This window comes from Candoia aspera, chromosome 2 (genome assembly GCF_035149785.1).
Source record: "Candoia aspera isolate rCanAsp1 chromosome 2, rCanAsp1.hap2, whole genome shotgun sequence".
Taxonomy (NCBI): domain Eukaryota; kingdom Metazoa; phylum Chordata; class Lepidosauria; order Squamata; family Boidae; genus Candoia; species Candoia aspera.
In genome coordinates, this window is record NC_086154.1 from 250,429,647 (window position 1) to 250,453,968 (window position 24,322).

Below are 24,322 nucleotides of genomic sequence, written 5' to 3' on the forward strand. Positions count from 1 at the left end.
AGTTACATATAATGATCTACATTTTTTCATGCTGTGATGCAGTGTGCAACTTCTAAAAAAGGTACACATTGCATACATTACCGACTACAACATACACACTGCATACATTAAAGACTACAACATACAACATACATCTCACTTGCAAAATGTATATATCAGAGACAAATTCAGGCAAAAAATGTGAATATTAGAAGAAATCATGATCAAAGCAACTGAGCACAGACACTGATAATGACTGAGTGAAAATGTGCTTGTAGTAACAAGACTCAGTTAAAATAGGGGTGTCAACTGTATTTTATTTATTTATTTATTTATTTAATTATTATATTTATAGAGCTGTCCATCACACAAAAGACTGACTCTGGGTGGCAAATTTTATAGAGAAATTCACAAAACTGGTCAAGAAATTACAGAATTGTCTCTGTATCTACAATAAAATAGATAATTCCTGACCGCATCCTGGTGCAATTAAGGGGAAATACTTTTAGTGATTAGACACATTCACACAGGAATCATACAGCCAGTTTTGTGGAGTCACTAAACCGACTGATTTCTAATCCAAGTCACTCTAAGCAATTCAAATGATACACTGTATATCATTTGCTATATAATTTCCAATACTTTGTTGATCTTGCACCAGATACTTAAAATGTTGCACCATTTGATGAGTGGTTGATGTACATGAACCAGACATATCCTCCATACAGTAATTGCTATTCACTCTAAGAAAGGGTTCTCCATAGTATCTAAAACATCCCTTAAAATATAGTGATTTTCTCAAGGCAAGCTTGACCCATGATAGCTACCTGTCTGTGTCCATGTAGTTTTCTTACCAACATACAAAAGTTATTAATTATTCCCTTCTTGTTGGATTTTTATTTCTTTATTTTGCATTCTGGACTACCATCCTGAGATTTCCTGACTGTCTCCCATTTGTCCAACTCTGTTTTGCTATGTTTCAAAATCAGCCAAAGTTCCACTCAGTGTTCCTACCTGCTCCCTACTAGGAAACTAAATGATACATTCACTATTCACTAAATTCACTGTTATTTGCACAAACATGTATTCAACCTTCTATGTATCCCTTCTACCAGGAGTTCCCAACCTTTTTGAGAGAGCATGTTGGAAGCTTGAGAATGTGAACATGGGCCCTCTCACAAAGCAGTTGCCATGTTTGTGGTTGTGTCTATTCACAAAACATGAAGTTACCACCCCTGTTCTTTACCATCTCAGTTTTGTCTTTTTTTCTTGGAAACATGGGCACAATTCCAAATAAAGCACTAGGCTGCCATACATGTCTTTCCCTTATATGACATCTACAATTGATTCATAACCATTTTCAGTTTACTTTCCATGAAAAATAACCCCATAAGCACTTTTTGAAACTAAAAATGATCCTTGAGGATAACACTTTGCTTTGAAGGACACTAACTTTCCATGTATTGACTTTTTATTAAAATTAAATGTTAATTGAAAGAACCCACAGCAGGTAGCAATACCTGGCTGATCTTGTTTGATCTGGAAGCTAAGCAGGGTCAGGCCTGGATGGTAATTGGGCTGTAGATTAAACCAGGAACATCCTGGAAGAAGACAATGGCAAACTACTTCTGGATTGTTGCCAAAGAAAATACCAGATTTGTCCAAGAAGTCACAAGAATTCAGCATGACTGAAAGGAACCAACTTAATTAAAATAAAATCTCCTGGAGCATGGAAAATATCACCGGGCATGGCAGCACCCATGGACACCTTACACTGTGACTACCTGACTTCCTAGGGATCCTTTGCTGATACCAAAATCAAAGGAAAGTTTCCTTTGGAAAAAGGTCATTTGCAGAACATGAGCTGTCGCTAAGTTTGATTCATTAATGGAACGTTTAACAAGTGTCATCATCAATAAGTGCTGCAATCAGTTGCCATGAAAATTAGCAGTACTACATCCTTTATTTAAATGGACTAATAATGGGGAAAAAAACTGGTGCAGGAACTCATCAGCCTCATCAGAATGCCATTACATACTAGAAAGAGACTAGATTTTTTGCTGTGATTTTTAAAAAAAGACTCTTAAGTTTGAAGTCCTTTTATGGTCTTCTTGCTGCTTTGGAACAGCTCTAAAGTTATTTAAAAAATATCTGGGAAGATTTGCCCTTTGTATATCAAGGCAGAAAGTTTCTTATAAGTCAATCCTTTGCATGCTTACTGAGAATTAAGGTTGTTATTTAAAACTGCAAACTGCTACAAGAAAAGCCACATTCTTTTAAAACAAACTAATAATACTGTTTAACACTTAATGCAAATTTAACATTTCACACAAATTGGCACTATGCATGGATCAATGCACATCTATTTTTATACAAGTTGACTTTGCTTGCATAGTGAGATTTCCCTATGCTTTCCTTTCTTCTGTGCTCCCCTACCACCACCACCACCACCCCATATCTGCTCCAGAGGTCCCACAATTTCTGCAGCATATTTGAGTGTGGAGTTGAAGATAGAAATACCATTTTTATAGTATTTTTCATTTAACAGGCAATGGCCACGCTGGAGGCTAAATATGCAGACCAGGTGTCAAGACAGGGCATGAAAAACATCAATGAAAAGGATCTCACGAAATATATGGCTTAACTTTAAAGTCGTTGGTGGTAAAGCAAACAGCTATCTGTGAGAGAGGAATTCCAGTAGTGAAAGCATCACAGTGACAATGAGAAAATGTGGGCAAGAACCCAGGTGAGTCAGGATGAACAAGTAGATCAGCTTGAACAGGGAAAAAAAAGGGGGGAACATAATGAAAAGAAAAAGGAAGAAGCAAGAAATTTAAGATGCGCAGTTCTTAGGGAATAGTGCAAAATAGGTTTATCTGATGGAGCCAGAAGAAAAAGGAGAGGGAATCAGCATTCTGAGGAGGAAAATTAAAGATAAAGATAAAAATGTTTACACCAGTAAAGAAATAAAGGTACTTAAATGGCAAGCAATATTTTTAGAAAATATTGGTGACAGAGCATCATTTTTCCATCAGAGGAGCAGGCCTGTGATTTGGGGTCCACTTTGGCTCCAGGCTCCTGCTTAGAGCAGCAAGTGGAGGCCAATATGGCCCTACCTGGACCAGAAATGGTTGGCAACAGAGATTCACATCCATAGTGCTACGCTGTTGGACTACTGAACTGCATAGAGCGACTCAGAAGCTACAACTGGTTCAGAATGCAATGGTGGGATGGCTGGTGGGTAGATCCCATCACTGCAGAAAAAGACCTATTCTTGGTCATTGCATTGGTTGCCAGTGTGCTTCCAGGCCCAATTAAATTTGTTACCTCTAAAGCTTTACATGATTATGGCAACCCGCTTGATTGATAACTGGCAAATAGAGGGAGAAAATGTAGAAGCAGTGAAAGACTTTGCATTTCTAGGTGCGAAGATTACTGCAGATGCTGACTGCAGTCAGGAAATCAGAAGACGCTTAATCCTTGGGAGAAGAGCAATGACAAATCTCGATAAAATAGTGAAGAGCAGAGACATCACACTGACAACAAAGGCCCGCATAGTTAAAGCAATGGTGTTCCCTGTAGTAACATATGGCTGCGAGAGCTGGACCATAAGGAAGGCTGAGAGAAGGAAGATCGATGCTTTGGAACTGTGGTGTTGGAGGAAAATTCTGAGAGTGCCTTGGACTCCACGAAGATCCAACCAGTCCATCCTCCAGGAAATAAAGCCAGACTGCTCACTTGAGGGAATGATATTAAAGGCAAAACTGAAATACTTTGGCCACATAATGAGAAGACAGGACACCCTGGAGAAGATGCTGATGCTAGGGAGAGTGGAGGGCAAAAGGAAGAGGGGCCGACCAAGGGCAAGATAGATGGATGATATTCTAGAGGTGACGGACTCATCCCTGGGGGAGCTGGGGGTGTTGACGACCGACAGGAAGCTCTGGCGTGGGCTGGTCCATGAAGTCACGAAGAGTCGGAAGCGACTAAACAAATAAACAACACAAAGCTTTACATGGTATGGTGCCAGGTTACCTTAGGGATGGCCTTTTCCAAAATGAGTGAGCTGGTGTTACTGAAGCCAATTAGTGGACAGCTAGGACCACTGAATTGGAGCAGAGTTTAACACAGTGGAGGAGCTGTGCACAGAAAAAGAATATTATCTTAGTTTTAATGAGCATGTCAGAGAAATACACATTATTGATCTTACACACTCAGTCCTCCCAATCATAAAGAATTACACACTTAGACATAGTAGGTTTAAAAGTAAAGTAAAAAGAGTCTCACTTACTTTTATTCTTGGTTCTGTTATATCCATCTCTGGTGGGAAAATGAAGTTCCTTGTTTCTTCTGTTCTTTAACTATACTTAGTGATCTCTTAGCCCTATAGCTGCTAAGAGCTGTGTGGAAGAAAGGGCTAGGCACATGGCTTTAGGCCCAAGATGGAGACAGAAGCAAAACATGCTTGTTCTTCGATGGTGAAGGAGGAAGAGAGAGAGAGGAAGTGGGAGTGGCAACAAACAAGCATGGAGAGTTGCATCCTGGGAACAAACTCAATTTACATGCTAATTGAGGCATGATGATTTGCTAACACTTCCAACAGTTACAAGGTCATCAAGAGAGGCTTTGCTCAGGCATCATCCCTGTGTGAACTAAGGAAGGACATGGGCCTGAAGACTAACCTCCTCATTTGTGGCCCTATCTTTATGGAATATGGTGTCCCTGAAGATATGTTTGATCTCCTGCCCACCCCATCCCCAGCCGTTAACAAGTTTTAGAAAGAAGTTCTAAAAGTTCTAACAAGTTTTTAAAAGGAGATACTCTATTATGGTTTTTGCTTGTTTTCATTTATGTCCTTGTTCCTATTGTAAGATTCATGTTTGAGATTTAATACATGGCTCAGAGTTTTGATATCGGGAGGTATAAAAACAATGATGGAGTGACTGATAAATACATATATTCATAAGTAAGTATTGTGTGGGGAAAGGATGGGAAACACTACTTTAAATCAGATCAGCTAAATTCAAATTCACAGCCTCAACTGCAGACTGCAGGTGAGATGAAGGGAATGGTGTGAGATTTCCTTAGGAACATTTATTGAGCCATCTTCGTGGAAGGGCTATTACCATGCTTCTCCAGAGGAATAGTTGCCTAACCCCTTCTCAAATTCTTTCTGAGTACAGTAATGCTACTGCAGTGCTTTTCAGCATGCTGGCTGGGGACTTCTGGGAGTTGAAGTCCACACATCTTAAAATGGCAAAGTTTGAAAAACACTGTCCTAGTATATGTGTGCATGCATGCACGCAGAATAATCCATAAAATAATAATGAAGAAAAATGGTAGAATCAGTAACTTCCTGATCCATAATCTGGAGAGCTAAGTTTAAGGCAGCTTGCTGTATTTTTGGCACCGAACTGTCCTGCAAAAATTCCTCCCTCCCTGCCTTTTTCTTTCCCCCTGATTTTCTGGTGGTATCTTCTCTGACCATTTTCAAGCTGTTTAATTTTGGCTGAGTTGGATTTTTAATTTAGTCTCAGTATATTTTACACAATAATTGCTTTTTATTATTGTCTGCTTTATGGGTTTAATAGTTCAGCATGCTCCATGTTCACAGCAGAAAATGCTGTACATATGCATATTGCATAAATAAAAATGAAATGCAAATTCAGCATGGTTTTCGATGGTGCAAGAACAGTAATAAGAAAAATGCGTTTAGCCTTTGAAAAATGTACTTGGCTGATTGGAAATGCAACTAAAAAGAATGAAGAAGTCTAAATTGCAGACTTAATCCAAAACCCATTGCAGCTGTCAGAAACTTTTCTTAAATGTCAACTTTGGGTGTTATTTGAGTTCAAAAACACAGATTTGAGATGGTTGTTTTAAGGAATGCCATGACATTCTGGGGCAGGACAGTATTTTGCTTTGAGAAAAAACAAAGCACTTGTTTTTAACCTTATGAGAGTTAAAGGATAAGATGGGTTTCTACCACAGAACTGAGTCATATTTAGTGCTTTCAGCAAAGTGCTTGGATGTCTTAACCCCTCAATAGCCTGGAAAGCATTGCATCTGTTTTTCAGTTCATTCCTTTAGATCCTTGTCATCTCTTGTACCAGTGTTTCTCAACCTTGGCAACTTTAAGATGCGTGGACTTCAACTCCCAGACTGGGAGTTGAAGTCCACACGTCTTAAAGTTGCCAAGGTTGAGAAATACTGTCCTATATGAATTACTGTAATTTGGTCTACCTGGGTCTGCCCTTGATGACTACCTAGAAACATCAATTTACGCAAAACTCAGAGGCCTGTATGCTTTCAAGACAGTCTTGTTTCTGTCATGTCAATCCTTTGCTGCAGAAACTGCAACGGCTACCAGTCTGTGTAACTGAAGCTACTAATCATTATGACACCCCACCCAGCTCCAGCAGGTTCCCCTGGTCCTGAATGCATTTACATCCCACCATTTTCCTTCTGACTTATAAAATGCTAAATATTTTCAGCTGTATTTTCTCATATGGCAACTGATAAACATGGGTTCTATGTAGGTTTTGGAAGTGTCCCGTGATAGGATCGTATAGAACCACGAGCCCTGGCAGTGGAACATAAGGTAAAGAATTAAAAGAGATGCCAGCCAAGCAGAAGAAATTACATGGGGGACTTTTTTTGAAGGCTTACTAGCTGTTGTTGTTGTTTACAGAGATGGGTTGCAATCCCCATAAATTGGTCCACCTGCATGTTTCTGGCAATCTGTCTGCTAACCTCAAATTCTAAAAAAAAGAAAGAAAAAGAAAAAAAAATCCCCCACAACATTAACATAAAGGCTCAGATAAAATAATTTGCTTTCGTGCACAACTCTTATTGTATTCTCTGCTGGGTGTACAAAAAGACTACCCCATGTAGGATGCACACAAAATGGCTTGCCATTGATTTTGCTTTTGATCCCCCGTGGAAGTTTCTAAGAGTAATACTGTCAGAGTGAAAGACTCTTTGTGTGTAAATCTCTTGAGGGACAATTTGCAAAAGACAGCAAACCTCTCTCTGCTTATTATTCTTTTCACCTGACTGGGGAATTTCTCAACAGTGCTTCCCTTGACTTTTGAAACAGGAGCTGCATTTTCCCTAGGCCTTCCTCACTTTTACATATTTAGCTGGCTTAAAATTTGTCACTCAGTTTTTTGGTGCTGCAAAGTCATACCACCAGCAGAACAATCACACTAAAACCACAATGTGCTTAGGTTTCAAGTGAGTTCGGCTGGTTTCAGAGTCCTAGTTTGCACCTAGTCTCACCTATTTTGTGTGAACCTTGTAGTTAGACTTGCACAACTTGCTAAGTAAAAAAAGGCTGTGTGAGTTCGATCAGATGCTCTGGGAACGTTTGATTGGGGAGCATGACAGCTTTACTAATAGCTAGCTAAGCCCTAAAAACTCTAACATGAACACAGTTTCATTTTAATTGGATGTTCTACTACTTAATTGCTCAAAGTGCTTTCGGCAGTCTGCTTACATTTAGGAGCACATCCTATGACAAGGGCTTCTCTTGAATTCAAATCTCCAATGTCCCCTCTCACATAAGCCCCCTCAGCTTTCTTTAAAAAAATAAATAAATAAAGGGTTGGCAACTCCAGCCCAGTGTATTCTTTAGAAGGATGTCTATCTACTTCTAAAGGATCTAGATAGGTATCCTTTATCCTTTATCTAGATCAGCCTTTCTCAACCTTTTGACCCTGGTGGAGCCCTGGAAATATTTTTCAGGCCTCGGGGAACCCCTGCACAGTCAGGCTCAAATATAGGCCAGAAGTTACAAAATTATTATATTCGTTTCATGGGTAGGCCTGTATATATGCATTAACAGTGTCCTTAAACTGAAAATAAAGAATCAAACTTACTTTTTTAATGTGAAGTTACCCAAATTTGAAATAATATTTTAAATACATTGTGATCTCCCAGAGAACCCCTAGTGACCTCTTGTGAACCCTGGAGTTCCACAGAACCCTGGTTGGGAGACCCTGATCTAAAGGATATCTATCTAGATCCTTTAAATAGGGTGGAAGAGGGACTAGAGGTAGAAGGCAGACAGAATGCTGATTCCATGGCAGCCATTTTGTGAATGGATAAGCCCCCTCAGCAGCCATTTTGTGGAAAAGCCCAAAGATGCAAATAATCTCAGAATGGTTGGGACACCTTGGTTAAAAACCTTCTCAGTAACCGGCCTTTGGAGCACCCTTTTCCCTGGGATCTGGCAGGCCCCAACCCTCCAACCTTCCAAAAAGTCTTGACAACCTGGCTTTTCCTGCAAGAGTTGGGGTAGTGTGAGGCTGAGCCCAGTAAAGTTGTTGGTGGATATATGGGAATGTGTGGTGTTGGGGGGCACCAGGAGTTTCTGTGTTGTTGTTTTTTTTTTTTTACTGTTTGTATTGCTGTTTGTCTTCAGCAAAGGATCGTTACCTTGTCGTGGTGCTGGAGCTTGAGCACCTCAGTGATGCCATGAGCTAAACCGTGAAGGGCCACCCAAGACGGGAAGGTCATGACAGAGAGGTCAGACTAAATGCGATCCCTGGGGAAGGTAATGGCAACCCACCCCAGTATTCTTGCCGTGAAAACTAAATGGATCAGTACAACCAGAGATATGTCGGTATACCATCGGAAGATGAGACCCCCAGGTCGGAAGATGGTCAAAATGCTACTGGGGAGGAACAGAGGATGAGTCCAACTAGCCCCAGACGTGATGACGGAGCTAGCTCAAAGCCGAAAGGACGGCTAGCAGCCGACGGTGCTGGTGGTGAACGGCGAATCCGATGTTCTAAGGATCAACACACCATTGGAACTTGGCATGTAAGATCTATGAGCCAGGGCAAATTGGATGTGGTTATTGGTGAGATGTCAAGATTAAAGATAGACATTTTGGGCGTCAGTGAACTGAAATGGACTGGAATGGGCCACTTCACATCAGATAACCACCAGATCTACTACTGTGGACAAGAGGACCACAGAAGAAATGGAGTAGCCTTCATAATTAATAGTAAAGTGGCTAAAGCAGTGCTCGGATACAATCCAAAAAATGATAGAATGATCTCAATTCGAATTCAGGGCAAGCCATCTAACATCACAGTGATCCAAATATACGCCCCAACCACAAATGCTGAAGAAGCTGAAGTAGAGCAGTTCTATGAGGATCTGCAGCATCTACTGGACAACATGCCTAAAAGAGATGTTTTTTTCATCATGGGAGACTGGAATGCTGAGGTGGGCAGTCAAATGACACCTGGAATTACAGGTAAGCATGACCTGGGAGAACAAAACGAAGCAGGACATAGGCTGATAGAACTTTGCCAAGACAATTCACTCTGCATAACAAACACTCTCTTCCAACAACCTAAGAGAAGGCTTTATACATGGACTTCCCCAGATGGACAACACCGAAATGAGATTGACTACATCCTTTGCAGCCAAAGGTGGCGGACATCTATACAGTCGGTAAAAACAAGACCTGGAGCTGACTGTAGTTCAGATCACGAACGTCTTATTGCACAATTTAGGATCAGACTAAAGAGATTAGGGAAGACCCACAGATCAGCTAGATATGAGCTCACTAATATTCCTAAGGAATATGCAGTGGAGGTGAAGAATCGATTTAAGGGACTGGACTTAGTAGGTAGGGTCCTAGAAGAACTCTGGACAGAAGCTCGCAACGTTGTTCAGGAGGCGGCAACAAAATACATCTCGAAGAAAGAGAAAACCAAGAAGGCAAAATGGCTGTCTGCTGAGACACTAGAAGTAGCCCAAGAAAGAAGGAAAGCAAAAGGCAACAGTGATAGGGGGAGATATGCCCAATTAAATGCAAAATTCCAGAGGTTAGCCAGAAGAGATGAGGAATTATTTTTAAACAAGCAATGCACGGAAGTGGAAGAAGACAATAGAATAGGAAGGACAAGAGACCTCTTCCAGAAAATTAGAAACATCGGAGGTAAATTCCAGGCCAAAATGGGTATGATCAAAAACAAAGATGGCAAGGACCTAACAGAAGAAGAAGAGATCAAGAAAAGGTGGCAAGAATATACAGAAGACCTGTATAGGAAGGATAATAATATTGGGGATAGCTTTGATGGTGTGGTCAGTGAGCTAGAGCCAGACATCCTGAAGAGTGAGGTTGAACGGGCCTTAAGAAGCATTGCTAATAACAAGGCAGCAGGAGACGACGGCATCTCAGCTGAACTGTTCAAAATCTTGCGAGATGATGCTGTCAAGGTAATGCATGCTATATGCCAGCAAATTTGGAAAACACAAGAATGGCCATCAGATTGGAAAAAATCAACTTATATCCCCATACCAAAAAAGGGGAACACTAAAGAATGTTCAAACTATCGAACAGTGGCACTCATTTCACATGCCAGTCAGGTAATGCTCAAGATCCTGCAAGGTAGACTTCAGCAATTCATGGAGCAAGAATTGCCAGATGTACAAGCTGGGTTTAGAAAAGGCAGAGGAACTAGGGACCAAATTGCCAATATCCGCTGGATAATGGAAAAAGCCAGGGAGTTTCAGAAAAACATCTATTTCTGTTTTATTGACTATTCTAAAATTATTGACTGTGTGGACCATAACAAATTGTGGCAAGTTCTTAGTGGTATGGGGATACCAAGTCATCTTGTCTGCCTCCTGAAGAATCTGTATAACGACCAAGTAGCAACAGTAAGAACAGACCACAGAACAACGGACTGGTTTAAGATTGGGAAAGGAGTACGGCAGGGCTGTATACTCTCACCCTACCTATTCAACTTGTATGCCGAACACATCATGCGACAAGCTGGCCTTGAGGAATCCAAGGCTGGAGTTAAAATCCCTGGAAGAAACATTAACAATCTCAGATATGCAGATGATACCACTTTGATGGCTGAAAGCGAAGAGGAACCAAGAAGCCTTATGATGAAGGTGAAAGAAGAAAGTGCAAAAGCTGGCTTGCAAGCTAAACCTCAAAAAAACCAAGATTATGGCAACCAGCTTGATTGATAACTGGCAAATAGAGGGAGAAAATGTAGAAGCAGTGAAAGACTTCGTATTTCTAGGTGCGAAGATTACTGCAGATGCTGACCGCAGTCAGGAAATCAGAAGACGCTTAATCCTTGGGAGAAGAGCAATGACAAATCTCGATAAAATAGTTAAGAGCAGAGACATCACACTGACAACAAAGGTCCGCATAGTTAAAGCAATGGTGTTCCCCGTAGTAACATATGGCTGCGAGAGCTGGGCCATAAGGAAGGCTGAGAGAAGGAAGATCGATGCTTTGGAACTGTGGTGTTGGAGGAAAATTCTGAGAGTGCCTTGGACTGCAAGAAGATCAAACCAGTCCATCCTCCAGGAAGTAAAGCCAGACTGCTCACTTGAGGGAATGATATTAAAGGCAAAACTGAAATACTTTGGCCACATAATGAGAAGACAGGACACCCTGGAGAAGATGCTGATGCTAGGGAGAGTGGAGGGCAAAAGGAAGAGGGGCTGACCAAGGGCGAGGTGGATGGATGACATTCTAGAGGTGACAGACTCGTCCCTGGGGGAGCTGGGGGTGTTGACGACCGACAGGAAGCTCTGGCGTGGGCTGGTCCATGAAGTCATGAAGAGTCGGAAGCGACTAAACGAATAAACAACATTGCTGTTTGTGAGCCACCTAGGGTTATGTTGCATAAGATGAGCAGCTATATAAATCTTTTAAATAAATGAACAAATAAAAAGCCATCATGCCATCCATAACTAGCTCATTAAGAGGTTTGGGAAGATATTTTGTTGTCCTATGGAACAGAACTAGGAGATAAGTAATCTCCTAAGGTGACTGCTTTCAAATCAGGAGGTTCAGCCTAGATCAGAGAGACAGGAAGAGTCTAACCTTCTGATTCCCAGGCATGTTTTTAACTATTTGCTCAGATGGAAAAGAAAGATGCTGCTTTTTCCAATGGAGAAGCTACACATCACAATGTCTAGATGCTTGTGAGTTGGGTACATCATAATCCCTTGCATTAAAATTATTTCTTGATGTACCCTGTGGATACCAAATGGATTTCTTGCTATAAAGTACAGGGTAATATATTTAAGCATGGTAATGCAAAGAGTTGAGAGGCATTTTAGAATGAATGAATGAATGAATGAATGAATGAATATGTACCTGGCGATCCACGTCAGACAATACATTCCTAGAGGTGTGCCTAAGAGGTCTGAAGAATTCCTTTATAAATGGAAGCTGTAAATATGATGCACACATGTTTTTAAACACTTTTATCACACCAAATTAATAGGTGAGCCATGACTGGGATCCCGCTTGAGAGTATACTTAGTAGAAAAACTGATTTTGGTATCATTGCTCAGAGTCAACTATGTTTGGAACAGCATAAAAACCTAATAAGTAAGTACATAAATAAATTAAATAGACTTTAAAAGTACAGTACAACCAGTTGATGAAAAGTACAGTGTTATCTTTACTGATATTTAATAGACATTTTGCCTATATATGAGATGATGGTGATGGTGATGGCGATGGCGATGATGATGGTGATGGTGATGATGATTCCAAATCAGGTTGGGATAATACAGTCAAAGGTGGAAGTTAGAGGTTGAATCCTGATGTGACCATGACAGTGGATTGTACACAGCCCTAATTCCGTCTTCCCATTGATTTCAAAGATAGGTGCAACAATGGAATATTTATTTTGCAGTTATGGGAATGGATCATGGTTACTTTTCTGCCAAATTTCAGACAATGTGACAAGCTGTCTTCTATTCTCTTTAGCATCTAGCTAGATGATGAATGTATTCACAGCTGGGCTGCGTGCAGCTGAGTCCCAAACAGAATTATGCTTTTATGATCCAGCTTATTTATCTAAAGTCAATGCAACAATAGAGCCCCTACTCCAGACTAAAATAGCCATAACTATTAACTTGTTAATAAATGGAATGAATACTTAATATTGGATTATTATGAAGGAAAAGAGAGACAGTTGTGTGTAGGCTGTGTGTTCCAATGAATCTACATAATCATTTGCTCTTGAGCAGTCAAATTTTCCTGCCATTGATGAAGATAAATTTGAGTCATGCCATCTCAGCAAAAGTAGTTGGATCACATATGCACTTTTAAGAAAGCAAATGTATTATTTATTGTATGGTATTTTGGCAATGAAAAGTACAGAGTTGTCACGACATGCCACTGTGGTGTTCTCTCGCAGCTGCCAGAAAATGCATTTCTCAAATATTCTTCTCCTCCTCCGTCACCACCAACACCTCCTCCTCCTCCTCCTTTTTTTTCTGCAGCTGATGGTTTATCTAACAGTAGCTATTTAGTGTGATAATGGCGTTTGACAGATTGGATACAAACACCATTGTCACACTCCAAAGCTCCAGCAGGAGGGAAGTCTCAGAGGAATGAAACTTTCATAATTCTAGATTTATGGAAAACAGCCAAAAGGACCTGCAGTAAAGAGAAAAAGGGTCAATGATCAGAAATGAAATAAAGAAGAACAGGAGAAAATACTATCAATAGAAATGACATAAATCTTGAAATAGCTGTGGACCAATTTAGAATGTTGTTTATTCGTTTAGTCGCTTCCGACTCTACGTGACTTCATGGACCAGCCCACGCCAGAGCTTCCTGTCGGTTGTCAACACCCCCAGCTCCCCCAGGGACGAGTCCGTCACCTCTAGAATATCATCCATCCACCTTGCCCTTGGTCGGCCCCTCTTCCTTTTGCCCTCCACTCTCCCTAGCATCAGCATCTTCTCCAGGGTGTCCTGTCTTCTCATGATGTGGCCAAAGTATTTGAGTTTTGCCTTTAATATCATTCCCTCAAGTGAGCAGTCTGGCTTTATTTCCTGGAGTATGGACTGGTTTGTTCTTCTTGCAGTCCAAGGCACTCTCAGCATTTTCCTCCAACACCACAGTTCCAAAGCATCGATCTTCCTTCCCTCAACCTTCCTTATGGTCCAGCTCTCGCAGCCTGGACCATAAGATCCTGCATGTTACTACGGGGAACACCATTGCTTTAACTATGTGGACCTTGTTGTCAGTGTGATGTCTCTGCTCTTCACTATTTTATCGAGATTTGTCATTGCTCTTCTCCCAAGGATTAAGCGTCTTCTGATTTCCTGACTGCAGTCAGCATCTGCAGTAATCTTCACACCTAGAAATACAAAGTCTTTCACTGCTTCTACATTTTCTCCCTCTATTTGCCAGTTATCAATCAAGCTGGTTGCCATAATCTTGGTTTTTTTGAGGTTTAGCTGCAAGCCAGCTTTTGCACTTTCTTCTTTCACCTTCATCATAAGGCTCCTCAGTTCCTCTTCGCTTTCAGCCATCAAAGTGGTATCATCTGCATATCTGAGATTGTTAATGTTTCTTCCAGAGATTTTAACTCCAGCCTTGGATTCCTCAAGCCCAGCATGTCGCATGATGTGTTCTGCGTACAAGTTGAATAGGTAGGGTGAGAGTATACAGCCCTGCCGTACTCCTTTCCCAATCTTAAACCAGTCCGTTGTTCCGTGGTCTGTTCTTACTGTTGCTACTTGGTCGTTATACAGATTCTTCAGGAGGCAGACAAGATGACTTGGTATCCCCATACCACTAAGAACTTGCCACAATTTGTTATGGTCCACACAGTCAAAGGCTTTAGAATAGTCAATAAAACAGAAATAGATGTTTTTCTGAAACTCCCTGGCTTTTTCCATTATCCAGCGGATATTGGCAATTTGGTCCCTAGTTCCTCTGCCTTTTCTAAACCCAGCTTGTACATCTGGCAATTCTCGCTCCATGAACTGCTGAAGTCTACCTTGCAGGATCTTGAGCATTACCTTACTGGCATGTGAAATGAGTGCCACTGTTGGATAGTTTGAACATTCTTTAGTGTTCCCCTTTTTTGGTATGGGGATATAAGTTGATTTTTTCCAATCTGATGGCCATTCTTGTGTTTTCCAAATTTGCTGGCATATAGCATGCATTACCTTGACAGCATGATCTTGCAAGATTTTGAACAGTTCAGCTGGGATGCCATCGTCCCAGTTTAGAATAACAGATTATAAACTTAACATTAGTGGCAACTCTTCAGCTGATTTAGAATTTGCCTGGGACTGCCTGGGCTGCGTTGGTTGTTGGTTGACCACAGCAACTTTGTGAACTTTCCTGAAGAAGAAAGTCATGGTGTGCTTGTCAATATTTCTGCTTAGTCAACTCTCTTTTTCAACTTTTCTATTACACTTTGCAACGTAGTCATTAAATTGCAGGAATACAGCATCAAAAGTAACAATTTAAAACTCACTATATTCTAAGAAGAGCTGGATCTGCATACTAGACTTCAGAAAAGCAGATTCTGATGAACTCTGAGGGAAAGGAGGTCACATGCCATGTCTTTAAATCTTGAAAGAGAAATGTGTCCACGATGGATGGGCGGTCCCATGAAATGAGATACTGAAGATGCAGTTGCAAATAATTCCAACAAGAAGGAAAAATGGAAGAAATCTAAAGCCAGTGTGGATAAATGCAGAACTCTCTAAAATGCAGATGAAAAAAAGGGACATGTATAAGAAATGGAAGGAAAGGAACATAACCAAAGAAGAATACAAGGGAGACTTCAGAAACTGTAAGGACAATGTCAGAAGAATATTGAATGAACTGAGGCTTGCAAGGGACACCCAAAAGAACAACAAAATGAGTCCTTTGGCTCTCTTAGAAACAAATGAAGAACCAAAGTGACCTGGCTTTTCCTGCAAGAAAACATATTAGACATACTAGACATCAACATACTAGAAAAAGTATTAAATGGAATGCCACTGTCCTAAGCCTTGTGCTATTCAACATTTTTATGAATGATGTAGATGGAGTTGAGGAGAAGCTTATCCAATTTGCAGGTGACAGCTGAGAGGCATGGCTAATAGAGAAAGAGAAAAGATTCAAAAAGATCTGCCTAAGCTTCAGCAGGGGCTGAAATTAATAGGCTGGAATGTAACAGGTGAAATGTGAAGCTCTGCACCTGGGGAGGAAAAATGTAAGGCACAAGTCTAGTAGGTGGTTGGGGGGAACATGGATTGTAGTAGTACATGTAAAAGGGCTCTCAGTGTCACACATGACCCAGAATGTGATGCAACTGCTAAAAAGGCAAATGAGATCTTGAGGTGCCTTAACAAGAGCATAGCGTCCAAATCCGTAGAAGTAATTGTTCCAATCTACTTCGACTTTACTGAATCTCATTTGGAGTACTATACCCAGTTCTGGGCACCACCATACGGAGGATGGTGACAAACTGGAGCAAGTTTAGAGGAGGGCTATCAAGGTCAGGAAACCAAGCCCTGTGAGGAATGATTGAAGGTTCTGAGTGTGTTTAGCTTACGGAAAAGAATCTTAAAGAGAGCTATGATAGCAATCTTCAAATATCTGAAGGGCTGTTACATAAAAGAAGGAGTGAACTTATTATCCATTGTCTTAGAGGCAGGACCCAGAACCAATGGGTTAAAACAACAAGGAAGTAGCTTCAGGCAAGACACCAAGAGGAACTTCCTAACTATATGAGCTGTCAATCAGTGCAATAGGTTGCCACCCAGAGGTCAGTTTTCCTTCACTAGAGGTCTTCAAACAGAGGCTAGATAGCCAATTGTCAGAAATGCTCAAAATCCAGTTATTAGATTTTTCTATTTCTCTCTGCTGCATTTTACTGTTTGTCTGGAGTCTTGCAGCTCAGATCTGGCAGTCCTATACTATCTATACAATGCTTATTTCTAATGATGCTTGCAAGCTCTTTGCTTGAAAGGTTGGGATGTAACTCCATGTTCAAAGAGACTTTGGGTCAAGGATGCAGAAAGTACAGTTTACTAGGATCATTTTTCCAGCTTCCAGAGTTCTCCCAGAATGGGCACAGCTAGAATTTGGCATCTATTTCACCCCCTAAAAACTGCTCAAGCTCCTTCTTCTATACCTGTCCTACTTTGGAGTCTGAACGCCCCCCACCCCCCTTTACAGTACTTCTGGAGTACAGTCCCTCATATGCTAGACACAACATAGTGCAACCCTTAAGCCAAACTAAATTCTAGAGTGGAAATTTGGAAGGGAAGGCACCTGTCCAACTTTCACATGAACAGAATTTGCAACTCTGACTTTAGCCAAAATGGTTCTCCAACAAGACAAGCTATAGGAACAGATACAGAATGAAGCTGTGGTCATGCTTGCATTAGTGAACTTACAGTGTTTTCCTAGCATCACCCAACCATTATTTTGGCATAACAATAGCTTCAGAAGACTCTGTAAATTGCTGGTACAGAAATGACTCTACTGCTGAATAAAAGGAAAATCTCATGAGATAGAGGTGGACCTTAATAGTGTTTCAGCAATAGTCCTTGTAATCTGATTCAACTAGACTTAACTAATCAGAGCAGTAAAATCTTGGCTGTTAGTGATATTGCAACTTCTTGTGTCACCTATCTTATATATTTTTATTGAGAAAGAATTTTATACAGGATTAAAAACTACAAAAACGTAAAGGGAAAAATAGAAGGAAGAAAAGGTATGAAAAAACAAAAGAAAATGTGAAAAACAGTAAAAGTCAAAGAAAGGGGAAGAAAAAGAGAAAGGAAAAGAAAAATATCTGAAGAAGCCACTTCTGATCTTTGCAGCAATTAAAAACATGGTTATTACCAGTTCCACCCTCCCAAATTACATATCATTGCCTTCTTCCCATAAACAACCCTTTTTAATCAGTAAATCCGGAAATCACCAATTCATATTTTGTCCATTTTCAGCCAGAAGTCCATAAAGAGTTTCTAGTAGTTATTGTTCCTTCCCGAATCAGACAACTTGTGTCACCTGTCCTCATTGCTGTTATATCAACATAATGATGATTGGATGACTCTAGAAGGTGCCATAGATGAAATCTGGGGAAATGGCCCTAGATGAGTGCCAACTAGCCTAGCCTTTCAGAGGGAAGCAGCATGTGGGAGAATTGCAGAGTTACTCTGTCCTGAAGAATTTCACTCACTGCTCTGCCTCAGTCTGTGATTCTGAGGCTTCTCTGTGGTCATGCTGGCTCTGTGGACAATGCATTTAGAGGCCACCAAGCTATGGATCAGTGGGATGTAGCTTTGGTTGCTGCACTGCACAAATACTTAACTGACCAAGTCAACTAATCTTTGTAGACTTTTGGTTCTGTGATAGGGTACAATGTTCACTCTCTAACCACTGTTTCTGAGTTTGAAGAGGTGTGTAACACCAGGCAGCATAGCTTTTGCAAACAGAATTACAGTGCAAGTTTATAATTAAATATACATACTTACTACCTAGAAAGCCAGTTTGGTGTAGTGGTTAAGGCACTGGGCTAGAAACTGGGAGACTGTGAGTTCTAGTCTCACCTTGGGCACAAAGCCAGCTGGGTGACCTTGGGCCAGTCACTCACTCTCAGCCCCAGGAAGGAGGCAATGGCAAACCACTTTTGAAAACCTTGCCAAAAAAACTGCAGAGACTTGTCCAGGTAGTCGCCAGGAGTCAACACTGGCTCAGAGGCATGCACACACACACACACACACACACACACACAAAACCCTTATTAATTATCATTACCTTCTTTCTTTTCCCCTTCTTTCTTGTTTGGAGATTTAAGGATCAGCACTGGCACTTCTTCTGCCTCAGACTTTAATATCAATACAGCGTGTACATAATCACTAAAAGTGAAGATGCATTTAAGGAAACTTTCTGGATTTGTCTCAAGCCTTGGTTCTTGACCCACACACTCTGCAAACAGGAAAAGAAAAGCAATTTTAAAAACTGAAGATAAAATCTTCAGTATCAGTTTTACTTTGACTTTTAAAAAAATCTCACTTCAAGACCAGTTTTGTTTTGCTTTTTCCATCTCCACCACTATTTTTTGCTTTTCATTCAAATTTCGCTGCGGGTTAAACCGCTGAGCTGTCGATCGGAAGGTCGGCGGTTCGAAACCGCGCGGCGGGGTGAGCTCCCGTTGTTAATCCCAGCTCCTGCTCACCTAGCAGTTCGAAAACATGCAAATGTGAGTAGATCAATAGGTACCGCTTCGGCGGGAAGGTAACGGCGTTCCGTGTCGTCATGCTGGCCACATGACCTGGAAGTGTCTATGACAACGCCGGCTCCAAGGCTTAGAAACGGAGATGAGCACCGCCCCCTAGAGTCGGAGACGACTGGACTTTACGTCAAGGGAAACCTTTACCTTTACCTTTACCTTGGTTGGGGTGGGGAGAACAGTCTTTTACTAGCCTGATTGAAGTGCCATTGTGAAGTGAGGCCATTTCTAAAATAATTAGTTTTCACTAGGAATCGGCATTTCATTTTAGTAAAGGTCCACTTTTTATCCTCTTCTTAATGAAGAAGAACAGTGAAAGGAGATGTTTTGTCAACTTTTTCAGAAGTAAAATAGAGAAGTTGTCAGAGAACTGAAAGGTACTGTTATCTTGCTATTGTTGAAAGCTTGGCTTGCAGAATACAATAAGGTGGAAATCTTTCTCCTCCCTTCCTACCCACATTTGATTGAATGCTTCTGAAAGAAAATCAAGATAATTTAAGACACTTTGGCTGAGAATCAAAGCCTGAAATAATAGACATTCAACTGAATCAGAGGGGGATTGCCCCAATAATGTTTCATCCAATACAATCATTGGTTTGCATGCATGCATACAGGCCTCTACTTGCACACTTTGTAACAACATGTAATGAAATTATTGACAAGAAGCAATAACAGGTAGAGCATTTACTCTGAATGCATAAGGTACCAGGTTCAGTTCCCAGGATCTCCAGGTAAAAAGAACTGGGTTGCAAATGACAGGAAAGATCCTTCTCTACCTGAACAGCCAACACTAGTTGGAGTAAGTAATATTGGGCTCAGTGAAAAACCTGATGTAATGATCCAGCCAGTTTATTGTGACCTGGCTTCCTCTTACATAGATAGTTCTGGTGATGTACTGGCGCATGTTCCTGGCTTTTTTGAACCTCTGGTTGGGGTCAAAACTGGCAAAGATAGCGTATCAATTCAGCCTTCTCTAGTCTTCCCTACTTAGTACCGTCAGTTGAGTTATGTCGATCCCCATAATTCCCAGTCAGCAAGGCCCTTGGCTCCTGGAAATTATGCCCAAAGCATTTGGAGAACTCATCATCCAAGAAGGCTGTATTAATTAAATCACGGGGAAAAAACAGTTTCCTGTCGGAACAAGCTTCCAAATCAGAAGATTATAGTGCAATCATCAAGCCTTATTCAAGATTTTCTATTTTTAATCAAAGGTTCAAACTTTGATGTTCTCCATCTGTTATCTTTTTTTATTTTTCTCCCTTTTTTCCCAGCACGTTTCTTTCTAGTAAGAACCTTTTGAGGAAGATTAGATGGAAAAACTGTACAGTGCCTTTGGACTGGCAGTGCTTGGAGCCTCTCTCACACTTATTCTCAATGGCCAACGTACGTCTATACAAGTAATGAATTAGGCCCTTTTCTCATTTGCAATTTACAGCAGCACTAGAACCCCAGTATCACATGACACTGGCCTTATCCAGTTTCATGTTCTAAATAGGCTTGTGCCAATCTTTCATGTTGTGGAAAAGAAGCAGTTTTTCCTGCTTCATTCAACACTAAGCCATGGGGTATAAACTTAATCACACTTCCCCCTCTTTGGGGAAGAGGTGTTAGCGTGACCTGTCCAACCTTCATCATCCATTGGTGCATTTGATGGAGAGGTGCTGGGTAGGAGATCAACCAATCAGCATTCTCAGAATATTCTTAAACCCACCTACCCATCTCCTGCTACAAGGAGGATAATCTGTTTTACCAGCCAGCCGGGTCAGCAATGAGGATCAGCAGCAAATCGCTATCCTGGTAAGTTACGAGTAGGGCTGAGACAAATCTTTTATACCTCATCTGTGGAAAAGTAGGGCACGTATGCACACAAGCAGGGGTGTCCATGGGACAGAGGGGTCAAAAAAGCCAAGATGGCAGCTACAGCCATGCGATCAAAGTCTGCCCTTTTTTTAGATGTGCCACCCAATGCGTGCCTCTAAAGGTGATGGTCTTGTCACATAATAAAAGAGGTAGATAAGTACATTTTAGAAAGGAAGATATATTTGGAATAGACAAGGTAGAATTAGGCAGTATTTGCAGCAGATAGCTGAGTCTCAAACATTGTTTAGGAGGATCTAAAAAAAGGAGGCTACTTTTAAGTCTCCTTGTCTCCTGTAGAGTCTTGCACCATAAAAAGAAGCATGTGAGGTGGTGGGAGGGTGGAACAAGGACTGGTAACAGAAGGCACAGCTTGGCTTTTGAAAGCAATGTTGCTGCCAAGCATGGATGCTAAGATGACTTTTTTTGTAGGCAGTTGCCAAATCCAGGTTCAGCACTATATGAATCTTTGCCACCTGGGTCATTTGCTCCCAGTCACGTCTCTCTGAACTGGCACAGTATCTGTAGCCATTTGGGAAGACTGGAGAGGAAGGGGAAGCCAAACACAAGAATCTGTGAACCTGAATCATGTATCTGTGTGCAGAGATTCTAACTTGGTAGTCTGAATAAGATGAAGCACAGGAATGAAGGCATAGACTTAATGTGTAGAATCTACTGCCATCAGAGGAAGTGATGCTATTAATTTAGCCATTTTCAAAATGTGGCTGCAAAAATTAATGGGGGATTTGGCTACCAATGACAACTGGCTTTGACTGCTATTTACTACCTCCTTAATCACTGGCAGTTGCTGGGGGCATTTCAGAGGAGGATGGCTATCACCTTTTTCTCTGTATTTCTAAGCTTCCAGGATACATCTGGTTGGCCGTTGTCTGGCACTGTGGACTGGCGATTTGCCTTATCACAAAGCATTTTCTTTATGTTCTTATGAGATGGAGGCAAGAGATAAGCAGAACTACTCATTTTCTGTCTGTAAAGAATTATTCCCAGAGTTGGGTACCCTTTTATGAAATCTGGGGATCAGCTTTCCCAGAGATCTTAAGGCAGAAGGTTAAACATTGACTCCAAAAGATGCTTCACTAGAAAATGCTTGTGGGGAGTTCGGTAGAATAACAGCTAATAATCTATCCTGTAGACTCTCAAAGAATGTTAGATTATATTATAAGTAGTGTGATGCCACCAAAGAAACCATTGTGTTATAAAAATACATAAGCAGAACCTGCAAAATGTAAAATTGTAGAAAGGGTTGGCCAAGCAAGTCTAGATAGAGGATAGCTAAAGTGAAATGTAACTTAAGACTTGAAAAAAATAATCAATTACTGTAAATGGCTATCAGTGAGAAAATATTACTTTGATTAGCAGCAAAGTGTGAAAAAAAACACAGTTATCAAACAGAGGAAGAAAGAAATGCACAGATTAAGAACAAGAATTACAGAATCCACTTCAGGGATCAGCAGATCCATATTCCAGAGCCTGCTGCCCTCCAGATACCTTGGATTATGGAAAATAGGAACGGCACACACTAATCGCAGCAATACAGTAAGAAAATACATTGTTTGTGCCCCTGTTAAATTAGTAAAATGACCTATATCTAACTGTACCTTGTCGTTGCTATCTCACAGTAAATTATCTCAATGAAAATGCTAAAACGTTTTTTGGGGGCAGAAGGCTGAACCAGCAATGAGACTAAGCTTAAAAGACTGATCTCTCAATTCTTTCCCACTGCATGGAAATCAAGGGCCTGCTTTTGTGCATTAGTTATTCAAAGGGAAGCAAGCAGCAAATGAAAGATGAGTATTGTTCCAATAGCTTATCATTATTTCAGGACTGCGTGACTGCAAGATGTGCAGCTAGAGAAAGGGTTATATGTAAGTACAAAGTAGAGGTCTGCATATTATTGCTGGTAGTTTCTGGGCATCAGAAGCCTCCCTTTCATCAGGTTCTTGATTTCCCCCCTGGTGGACTTCTGGTTGAAAGAATGATGTGAATGCTGAATAAAAATTTCCACTCAAACCAGCAGAGACAAAATGCCAATGAAATACATTGGTATCTTTGAACTGCACAGAACGAAATATTGGAAAAAGCTGCTTGTTGTCATTTATACTGTAGACTATGATGAAAAATATCAAAATACACATATTACAATCATCCTTTGAATTCTGACAATTATGAATCCGTTGTGTTCTTTGTTCTAGAGTTAAGAGCACAATTGTTTTTTCTATAGCAAGAAATCATACATTCAGAGATTAGTTCTACTATTTCCCTGGAGCCAGCAGGAAGAGAGGGGGAAATTTGCTGGAAACTCATAAAATCCTGCCTTCTCTTTCATGAATGGGAAAATCCAATGTGACATTTTTCCAGTCTATAGAGGAAGATCTGCAGTCTTACAAGAGTTCACATCCTTGATATCTGGTCTAAGAGGTTAATTCTTTTTTCCCTCAAAACTTCCTATCATTGACAAAAGGCCTACCGAGAAATTTGGAAAATACTTGAGAGTATGATCTTCCTTCCTTCCTTCCTTTCTTTGTCTACTGCTGATTGTTTGTGTAACCCCTAAAGCAGTTGATTTCAGGACAATAAAACAATCCTATAAAATAAATAGGGCAATCCAATAAATATCTCAATATTATTCTGTCACTTCTCACTAACAGAGGTTTTCTTGAAGAGTGAGTTGTCTATCAATTGTTTAGCCTACAATTCCTTTTTAATGAAACATACCCATAGAAATCACTTACCATCCCCCATAACAGCTGTATGATCCTATACGATGCTCATCCATCTTTTAAGGTTCTGGGGCCTTCACGTTTTTTCTCTCCAAAGCCAAGTGAGAGCTGCTGTCTCTCATATATGTGGCTGCACATGTACAGTATTATGGCAGGAGTTCAGAGCGTCTGTTTCTAAAAACTGACTCTGCTCGACCTTTATGGGATCCAGAGCTTTTAAATAAACAAGCCAGTCTGATAAGTCACATTAAAATATTGATCCTTGTGGGATGGCTCTTGGTCCTCTACATGAATGAGGACTGCTAGTTAGACGTAGTGAACCTAAGCACATGTCCATATGCACAGACACAAGAGCAATCACAGCAACGGTAACAACATTTACTCTTTTTGCTGGGGGCAGGTTTAGAATAACCAGAGAGAAGAAATAAAAAATAAAAGATAATGGGAGGAAATTCACAAGTACTTCCAAGCAAGGTCAATAGAGTCTTCAAATGCCTGTACATAAAAAGTAAAATACTGTAAAAGGTCACACTTGCAGGCACTTTATTTTCTGACATGGAAGATGAGATGATCAGTGGTATCTTTCAGATGTACTGGAGTACAATTCTTACTCCTAGCCATTATGGCAACATTTTCCCCGACATATATGAAAAAGAGGCCTTACTATTCCTATACCTCTTGCTGCAAAAATCTAGCATGCCA

At 40.7% G+C, this 24,322-nt stretch overlaps 1 long non-coding RNA gene across 1 annotated transcript; it reads right to left on the reverse strand.

The window, feature by feature from the left end:
- Positions 1–12,222: 12,222 nt before the first annotated feature.
- Positions 12,223–23,776, reverse strand: LOC134491799 (uncharacterized). The gene is made up of 3 exons (XR_010067363.1): positions 23,633–23,776; positions 18,548–18,718; positions 12,223–13,423 (listed from the first exon to the last, which is right to left on the reverse strand). It is a non-coding gene; the product is annotated as an uncharacterized LOC134491799 (long non-coding RNA).
- Between the last annotated feature and the right edge of the window lie 546 nt (positions 23,777–24,322).